We start from the raw sequence: 10,317 nt of genomic DNA, 5'->3' as shown, positions 1-10,317 counted from the left end.
TTTTCATTTCAAGATTTTAAATTACATTAATTTTTATGCGTGGAGAATTTGTTGGATTTTATATTGATATACATTTATTTTTAAAATCAGTTTGAATGTGAGTCGAAATTTTGGGATTAAAAATAGTTCGGACCGCACCGAAATATGCAAAATTTCATATGATTTTTTAACCGTGGCCACAATTTGGGCTGTAATGCTAACAAAAAGAATATGGGCTCCAAAAAAACCTTAAGAATTAGAAAATGGGCTGAAAATTATTAGAAATAATGGCAGATGGGTTGTATGCTGTTTTCCACAGATTTTAGGCTTTCCAAAAAAAAGGTTGACGCACAAGCAGTGACTGTTGGATGTCCATCCAACGGCTGTCGTGCTTCTTCAATCTCTGCTCTTCCTGCTCCAGCTGCTCAAACAAGCGCCAGCGGGACTGCCTGCTCCCTCCTCCCCGTGGCCGGCTATGCTGCCGCGCAGGCCTCACCGCCCCACCGTACTCCCATCAATGACCTAGCCATCCCTCTACTCACCCACACCTGCTGTTATTCTCCAGCGACGGCAGACGAACTAGTAAACCCTCGTACAGTCATACTCCCCTCCGCGTGGGAAACAACTGTCGAATCTTCCTTGCCTCCGTGTCGTTCCCTTCCTAGGCCTCACCGTCGTCCACCGCCCTGGTACTCTCGGCGCGACCTGGTCAACATGGTCAACGACCGACACGCATCTGAAGTGGACTGTACGTGGAGAGGCCGACAGCTGGGTGCACGGCCGCACGCAAGGAAATGCCTCCTTTTTACACGCAAAATAATGATTCCTCCACCTGACATCAGGGACCCACCGAAAGGGCCTCTGTATTTCGCGAAAAAAATGTTACCGCCGCTGACAGCTCGGACCCACTAGCTATATCTTCGCACGCAAGGAAGTGCCTCCTTATTACGCACAAAAAATGAATACTCCCCCTGTTAGCTAGGACCCAGTATAGTGGCAGGCTGACTTGTGGGCCTACTAAATTGACGGGAACAGAGGGCTTTGTCAACTTAGTCAATATGCACGATTCTAGCTCCAGTGACCGTACGATGTCCATCCAACGGCCGTAGTGCTTCTTCAACCTCTGGTCTTCTTGCGCCAGCCGCCCAAACCAGCGCCGGTCATGCCTCGTGCTCCTGCCTCCCATGGCCGGCTGCGATGCGACGAAGGCCTCACCGCACCCTACTACTCCCACCGCTAGCCAGGCCATCCCTCTACTCACCCACACCCCCTGTAACTTTGCGGTGACGGCAGCCTCACACCGCAGTGAACCAGTGCCCTCGTACTCCTCTACGCATGGGCATCCACTGCCGCGTCTTCCCCGGCTCCGCGTCGTCCCCTTCCTAGGCCTCACCGTCGTCCACCGCCCTGGTGCTCTCGGCGCGGCGTGGTCAACGTGGTCAAGGAACGGCTTCCATCGGATGTGGACTGTACGTGGAGAGGCTGACTGTTGGGTCCACCGCCGTAGCAAGGAAGTGCCTCCTTATTACGTGCAAAATAATTATTCCTCCACCTGACAGCGGGGACCCACCGGATGGGCCACCGTATTTCGCCCCCCTGACTGCTGGGACCCACCAGCTACATCTTCGCACGCAAGGAAGTGCCTGACAGTCGGGACCCACTTGGTCGAAGCGCACGTAGCGTTGTCATTCTGGTCGCGAACATGTATGTACATATATACTGGTGGATGTAGAGGCGCGCACGTGTCATAGTAGAGGTGGCCAGGGTGCAAGAAAGAAAATACGGCCACGTATGTGTACATACGGGCGAGGTCTCGAACGCCTACTCGCGCATACGTACGGCGAGGGCTCGTTGACATGGCTGGGTCAGAACGGAGAAACAGCATCGTCGTTGTGTTCATGGGGAGGCAACGGAATGCGTCGTGTTCATGGGGAGGCAACGGAATGCGTCGTGTTCACGGGGAGGCAACGGAACGCGTGGGAGCCAACCGGCTGGGTCGGAACGGAATGCATGGTCGTGTTCATCGGGGGGGGCTTGGACGGAACTGGCGATGGAAACGAGGCCTGGCATACCGCACAACGGAGGAAACGGACCTCCTACGTTCGGAACGGGGTCCTATTGATCGGGAGGGGTCTAGCATACTGCAAAACAGAGGAAACGGACATCCTACGGTCGAAACGGGGGTCCTGTTGATCAGGAGGGGTGTGGCGTACTACAAAACGGACGAAACGTACTTGTGTTGGAGCGCTACGGTCAAAACAAGGGTCCTGTTCATCGGGAGGGGTGTGGCGTACCACAAAACGGGACTCCATGGGATACTGTTCATCTCCACCGTCGACCCCCTCCAGCCTCCACGAGCTACTGTTCATCCACCGTCGACCTCCTCCAGCCTCCACCTGCGACTGTTCAACCACGGGCTCCTGTTCATCCAGCCTCCACCGCGCGCTACTCCACCGGCTACTGTTCAACCAGCCCTCTCCACAGCTCCTGTTCAACCACCCCTCCACGGGCTACTGTTCATCCTGCCCTCCACTGTCTACTGTTCATCCTGCCCTCCACGGGGTGGTCCTGTTCATCCAGCCCTCCACGGGGTCCTGTTCATCCAGCTCCAACCGGCTCAATCGATCAGGGTCCTGTTCATCCAGAGGCAACACCACGGGGTCCTGTTCATCCACCCCCACCGGGAACTGTTCATCCAACCCCCCCGGCAACACTCACTGTTCATCTAGAGGCAGCATCGATCGGCTTTAGTTAGCAGCAGTAGCGAAGGAATCGCTCGATCGGGTTCAGTTAACAGCCATCGATCGATCTCTCGGGTTCAGTAACGCGTAGCCTACAGTGCAATCACTCGGGTTCAGTTAGAGCCCAATGCCTCACTCGGCTTCAGTTAGATCGCACGCACGCGTGTACGTGTACGAGAGAAATGCGCATCGCTCGGCCCCCGACCTCCCACCGTAACTGGGAACTCCCCGAAATTTTCCTCCCCCTCGCTTCTACCATGGTTTTTTCTGTCATGGACGGCCCAAAGAATGTCATGCAGCTGCGTCTCCGGCCCGCCCAGGATGAAAAGCCCATTTTCTGTCATGATTTTTTGTCATAGAAGTAGGAGGCCACCACATCTACGATGATACTGGGTTTTGTCACAATTATCGTCATAGAAGTGTCATATGTATGACAGAAAAAAAATCGTTCGGCAAAAAATGTCACGGATGTGTCTTTTTTTTGTAGTGCTGCCGGAGTCCGGAACCATAGAAGGTTTCGGCGCAGTGTCCGGCTAGGGCCCGAACTCGAAGCCCGTAGGAGCCTCGCTCCCTTGGTACCCAGGGTCCGGGAGGTCGCCGTGAGGCGCCCCAAGGACCGCCTCCCCTTGGGTCGGTGCCTTTTGAGACACCACCTCGGCGTTGCCGTAGGGCGAGGGCTGGAAGCCGTCGGAGGAGAACCGTTGTTCATATCCGACGACCCCAAAGAGCCGCTCGACGAGGGTATGTCGAGACGAGCTCGGGACGGACTGCATAATCAGGTTCGGCATGAGCAAAGGCAGTATTATAAAACATACCATGAAGTACTATGGTGTCCGGACACTTATGATTTCGCCAGGGGCTTTTCCCTGGGTAGCCACTCGTCGCCGTTGTCAGCGGCCACCGTGGCACAGTCCGAAGGGAGGGTCTTTCCCTTCTTGGACCCTTCGACCTCCCTGGATGGGTCGGCCTTCCTTTTCTTGTCTCCCCCGGCGGGGGGGGGGGGGGCTTTTCTCCTCCTCCTCGTTTCCTTGGGAGGAGTGCGTGTCGGACTCATCGGATGATGAGTCCGACAAAACCATCTTGTGCCGGAGACCATTTCGGCTCCCCGCAGTCTTCTTCTTGGCCGTCTTTTCCGGCACCTCATAAGGTGCCGGGGTCAGCATCTTCGTCAGAAGAGCGTTTATCGGATCTTCGGGCAGGGGGCTAGGCAATCAAGCTGCTCCGCTGTCTTTATCCAGTCCTGTTAATGACTTAAAACCTTAGATCTAGCACATAACTAAGCCGGGGCACATAAATACCCTGAGTGATGTAAAAGCCTACCGGATGGGCGCAGCACTTTGCGCCGAGTCCGCGGTCCTTGGTGAGGGAGGTGGGCATCTCGGCGCCCTTGAACAACACCTTCTAACGTCCTCGTGCATCGTGCCGTAGAGCTCTCGCAGCGTCTGGTGCTGGGCCGAGTCGAACTCCCACAAAACAAATGCCCGTTGTTGGCACGGAAGGATCCGGCGGAAGAGCATAATCTGGACCATGTTGACGAGCTTGATTTTCTTGTTCGTCATGTTTTGGATGCAGGTCTTGAGTCTGGTCAGCTCTACCGAAGAACCCCAGGAAAGGCCCTTCTTTTTCCAGGAGGTGAGCCGCGTGGGGATTCCGGATCGAAATTTGGGGGCCGCCACCCAGTTGGAGTCGCGCGGCTCGGTGATGTAGAACTAGCCCGATTGCCACCCCTTTATAGTATCCACATAGGTACCCTCGAGCCAAGTGACGTTAGGCATCTTGCCCACCATGGCGCCTCCGCATTCTGCTTGCTGGCCACCCACCACCTTCAGTTTGACATTGAAGGTTTTCAGCCATAGGCCGAACTGGGGCCTGATGCGGAGGAAGGCCTCGCACACGACGATAAACGCCAAGATGTTGAGGATGTAGGGGGGCAGATCATGGAAATCCAGCCCGTAGTAGAACATGAGCCTGCGGACAAACGGGTGGAGAGGAAATCCCAGTCCATGGACGAAATGGGTATGGAAAACTACCCTCTTATGGGGTTCGGGCATTGCGACGATCTGCCCCGCATTCGGCAGCTGGTGCGCGATATTCGCAGGTTGGTATCCGGCCTCCCGTAACTTTTTGATGTTTTCCTCCGTGACGGAGGAAAGCATCCACTTGCCTCCTGCTCCAGACATGCTTGGAGTGGTTTCAGAATAGGAATGCGAGCTTGGGCGCTGGAGCTCGAGTGTGCGGGAATGGGTAAGCGAGAAGGAAGAAGGCGTGGGTGAAAAAAGTACATCTTTGTCCCTTTATAAGGGCGTAGGAGGCGATGAGTCTCCCCACTTGCCTGGCAAAACCGCTCATTCCCCAGGCACCATAATTGATGGCGCGGTTGGGTTACCCACGTCCGTATTGATGAGAATCCCGTGATAAGGGGAACATCATCTCTGCTTTGACAAGACGTATCAAGAAAACCGCCTCGCGATATGTGCGGAGCTGGTTGAGAAAAGCGGTTCGAATAATAACCGGGCCCTGGAGTGATATCATACTATCGAAACGTGTTAGCAGATTAGATTTGTGGAAGTATTATTCTCTCTACGGTGGTATGTGGAACTTATTTTGTAGGGTCGGACACTATCCTTGTATTCAAACTCTTCCATAATGTATTCAGAGGAGGAACCCGCCTTGCAATGCCGAAGACAACACTGCACGCCGGACTCATCGTCATTGAAGCCTGGTTCAGGGGCTATTGAGGGAGTCCTGGATTAGGGGGTCTCCGGACAGCCGGACTATATCCTTTTTGCCGGACTGTTGGACTATGAAGATACAAGATTGAAGACTTCGTCCCGTGTCCGGATGGACTCTACTTAGCGTGGAAGGCAAGCTAGGCAATACGGATATGCATATCTCCTCCTTTGTAACCGACCTTGTGCAACCCTAGCCCCCTCCGGTGTCTATATAAACCGGAGCGTTTTAGTCCGTAGGACAACATACAATCATACCATAGGCTAGCTTCTAGGGTTTAGCCTCTCTGATCTCGTGGTAGATCAACTCTTGTAATACTCATATAATCAAGAACAATCAAGAAGGACGTAGGGTATTACCTCTATCAAGAGGGCCCGAACCTAGGTAAACATCGTGTCCCCTGCCTCCTGTTACCATCCGCCTTAGACGCACAGTTCGGGACCCCCTACCCGAGATCCGCCGGTTTTGACACCGATAGCGAGTAATAAGTAGATGATGGGTTGCTAGAGTGACAGAAGCTTAAACCCTAGTTTGTGTGTTGCTTCATAAGGGGCTGCTTTGGATCCATATGTTTCATGCTATGGTTAGGTTTACCTTAATATTTTTGTTGTAGTTGCGGATGCTTGCAATAGAGGTTAATCATAAGTGGGATGCTTGTCCAAGTAAGGGCAGTACCCAAGCACCGGTCCACCCACATACCAAACTATCAAAGTACCGAACGTGAATCATATGTGCGTGATGAAAACTAGCTTGACAATATTCCCATGTGTCCTCGGGAGCACTTTTCTCTATATAAGAGTTTGTCCGGGCTTATCCTTTGCTACAAAAAGGATTGGGCCACCTTGCTGCACTTTATTTACTTTTGTTACTTGTTGGTCGTTACAAATTATCATATCACAAAACTATCTGTTACCACTTATTTCAGTACTTGCAGAGAATACCTTGCTGGAAACCGCTTATCATTTCCTTCTGCTCCTCATTGGGTTCGACACTCTTACTTATCGAAAGGACTATGATAGATCCACTATACTTGTGGGTCATCAGTCGTACACCTTCACGATCCGTCCCGATCAAGTACCGAACGTACGGCACCTCCGCGTTCAGCACACGTTCAGCTCGATGACATCCTCACCTTCTTGATCCAGCAAGACGGGCGAAGTAGTAGATGAGTTCTGGCAGAACGACGGCGTGGTGACGGTGTTGGTGAAGAACAATCTCCGCAGGGCTTCTAAGCACTACAAAAACTATGACGCAGGATAAACTAGAGGGGACGGGGTTGACGGCACACGGCTTGGTGTTTCTTGATGTGTCTTGGGTGCTGGCCCTACCCGTCTATTTATATGTTGAGCCTTGGGGTCAAAACTTGGAGTAAAAGCTTCCACAAAGTCGGTTTCACCCGAAAGGCAAGAGTCCTTCTCGGACTCCAGGGCAAGACGCCAGGGTTCCCGGCGTCTGGACCCAGACTCCAGGGCCCCTGGACTCTGCAAAACTTCCCTTTGCGCTTTCAAAAAACCTTGTGGGCTTTTCCCTTTGGCCCAAATGAAGTGTTCTCGTACCCAAACATTTCGGCAAACATCCTGCTGAACCCCTTCCGGTGAATTCCGGAACCCTTCTAGAGACCAAACACTATTATCCCATATATCAAACTTTATCTCCGGACCATTCTGAAGTTCCTCGTCATGTCCGTGATCTAATCCGGAACTACGAACAACATTCGGTTACCAACATACATAACTCATAAATACTATATCGTTAATGAACGTTTAAGCGTGTGGACCCTACGGCTTCAAGAACTATGTAGACATGACCTAGACACTTCTCTGGTCAATAACCAATAGCGGAACCTGGATGCCCATATTGGCTCCTACATATTCTACGGAGATCTTTATCAGTCGAACCGCATAACCACATACATTGTTCCCTTTGTCATCGGTATGTTACTTGCTCGAGATTCGATCGTCGGTATCTCAATACCTAGTTCAATCTCGTTACCGGCAAGTCTCTTTACTCGTTCCATAATACATCCTCCCGAAACTAACTCATTAGTTACAATGCTTGCAAGGCTTATAGTGATGTGCATTACCGAGTGGGCCCAGAGATACCTCTCCGACAATCGGAGTGACAAATCCTAATCTAAAAATACGCCAACTCAATAAGTACCTTCGGAGACACCTGTAGAGCACCTTTATAATCACCCAGTTACATTGTGACATTTGGTAGCACACAAAGTGTTCCTCCGGTAAATGGGAGTTGCATAATCTCATAGTCATAGGAACATGTATAAGTCATGAAGAAAGCAATAGCAACATACTAAACGATCAAATTCCAAGCTAACGGAATGGGTCAAGTCGATCACATCATTCTCCTAATGATGTGATCCTGTTAATCAAATGACAACTCATGTCTATGGTTAGGAAACATAACCATCTTTGATAAACGAGCTAGTCAAGTAGAGGCATACTAGTGACACTCTGTTTGTCTATGTATTCACACATGCATATGTTTCCGGTTAATACAATTATAGAATGAATAATAAACATTTATCATGATATAAGGAAATAAATAATAACTTTATTACTTCCTCTAGGGCATATTTCCTTCAGTCTCCCACTTGCACTAGAGTCAATAATCTAGATTACATAGTAATGATTCTAACAATCATGGAGCCTTGGTGTTGATCATGTTTTGCTCGTGGAAGAGGCTTAGTCAATGGGTCTGAAACATTCAGATCCGTATGTATCTTTCAAATCTCTATGTCTCCCACCTGGACTTGATCCCAGATGGAGTTCAAGTATCTCTTGATGTGCTTGGTTCTTTCATGAAATCTGGATTCCTTTGCCAAGGCAATTGCACCAGTAATGTCACAGGAGATTTTCATTAGACCCGATGCACTAGGTACGACACCTAGATCGGATATGAACTCTTTCATCCAGACTCCTTCATTTGCTGCTTCTGAAGCATCAATGTACTCCGCTTCACATGTAGATCCCGCCACGACGCTTTGTTTAGAACTGCTCCAACTGACGGCTCCACTGTTCAATATAAACACGTATCCGGTTTGCGATTTAGAATCGTCCGGATTAGTGTCAAAGCTTACATCATTGTAAGCATTCACGATGAGCTCTTTGTCACCTCCATAAACGAGAAACATATCTTTAGTCCTTTTCAGGTATTTCAGGATGTTCTTGACCGCTGTCCAGTGATCCACTCCTGGATTACTTTGGTACCTCCCAGCAAAACTAATAGCAAGGCACACATCAGGTCTGGTACACAGCATTGCATACATGATAGATCCTATGGCCGAAGCATAGGGAACATCATTCATTTTCTCTCTATCTTCTGAAGTGGTCGGGCATTGAGTCTTACTCAACTTCACACCTTGTACCATAGGCAAGAACCCTTTCTTTTCCTGATCCATTTTGAACTTCTTCAAAACTTTTGTCAAGGTATGTGCTTTGTGAAAGTCCAATTAAGCGTCTTGATCTATCTCTATAGAACTTGATGCCTAATATGTAAGCAGTTTCACCGAGGTCTTTCATTGAAAAACTATTATTCAAGTATCCTTTTATGCTATCCAGAAATTCTATATCATTTCCAATCAACAATATGTCATCCACATATAATATTAGAAATGCTACAGAGCTCCCACTCACTTTCTTGTAAATACAGGCTTCTCCAAAAGTCTGTATAAAACCATATGCTTTGATCACACTATCAAAACGTTTATTCCAACTCCGAGAGGCTTGTACAAATCCATAAATGGATCGCTGGAGCTTGCACACTTTGTTAGTACCTTTTGGATTGATAAAACCTTGAGGTTGCATCATATACAACTCTTCTTCCAGAAATCCATTCAGGAATGCAGTCTTTACATCCATTTGCCAAATTTCATAATCATAAAATGCGGCAATAGCTAACATGATTCAGACGGACTTAAGAATCGCTACTAGTGAGAAGGTCTGATCTTAGTCAACCCCTTGAACTTGTCAAAAACCTTTCGCAACAAGTCGAGCTTTGTAGACAGTAACATTACTATCAGCGTCTGTCTTCTTCTTGAAAATCCATTTATTTTCGATGGCATGCCGATCATCGGGCAAGTCAACCAAAGTCCATACTTTGTTCTCATACATGGATCCCATCTCAGATTTCATGGCCTCAAGCCATTTTGTGGAATCTAGGCTCATCAGCGCTTCCTCATAGTTCGTAGGTTCGTCATGGTCAAGTAACATGACCTCCAGAACAGGATTACTGTACCACTCTGGTGCGGATCTTGCTCTGGTTGACCTACGAGGTTCGGTAGTAACTTGATATGAAGTTTCATGATCATCATCATTAGCTTCCTCACTAATTGGTGTAGGTGTCACGGGAACCGGTTTCTGTGATGAACTACTTTCCAATGAGGGAGCAGGTACAGTTACCTCATAAAGTTCTACTTTCCACCCACTCACTTCTTTCGAGAGAAACTCCTTCTCTAGAAAGGATCCATTATTAGCAACGAATGTCTTGCCTTCAGATCTGTGATATAAGGTGTACCCAGCAGTTTCCTTTCGGTATCCTATGAAGACATATTTCTCCGATTTGGGTTCGAGCTTATTAGGTTGAAGCTTTTTCACATAAGTATCGCAGCCCCAAACTTTAAGAAACGACAACTTTGGTTTCTTGCCAAACCATAGTTCATAAGGTGTCGTCTCAATGGATTTTGATGGTGCCCTATTTAACGTGAATGCAGCCATCTCTAAAGCATAACCCCAAAACAATAGTGGTAAATCAGTAAGAGACATCATAGATCGCACCATATCTAGTAACGTATGATTACGACGTTCGGACACACCATTACGCTGTGGTGTTCCGGGTGGCATGAGTTGCG

Source organism: Triticum urartu, chromosome 4A (genome assembly GCF_056163025.1).
Source record: "Triticum urartu cultivar PI428250 chromosome 4A, HENAU_Tu73, whole genome shotgun sequence".
In the NCBI taxonomy this organism is placed as follows: domain Eukaryota; kingdom Viridiplantae; phylum Streptophyta; class Magnoliopsida; order Poales; family Poaceae; genus Triticum; species Triticum urartu.
Note: the sequence above shows the minus strand (reverse complement) of the source record.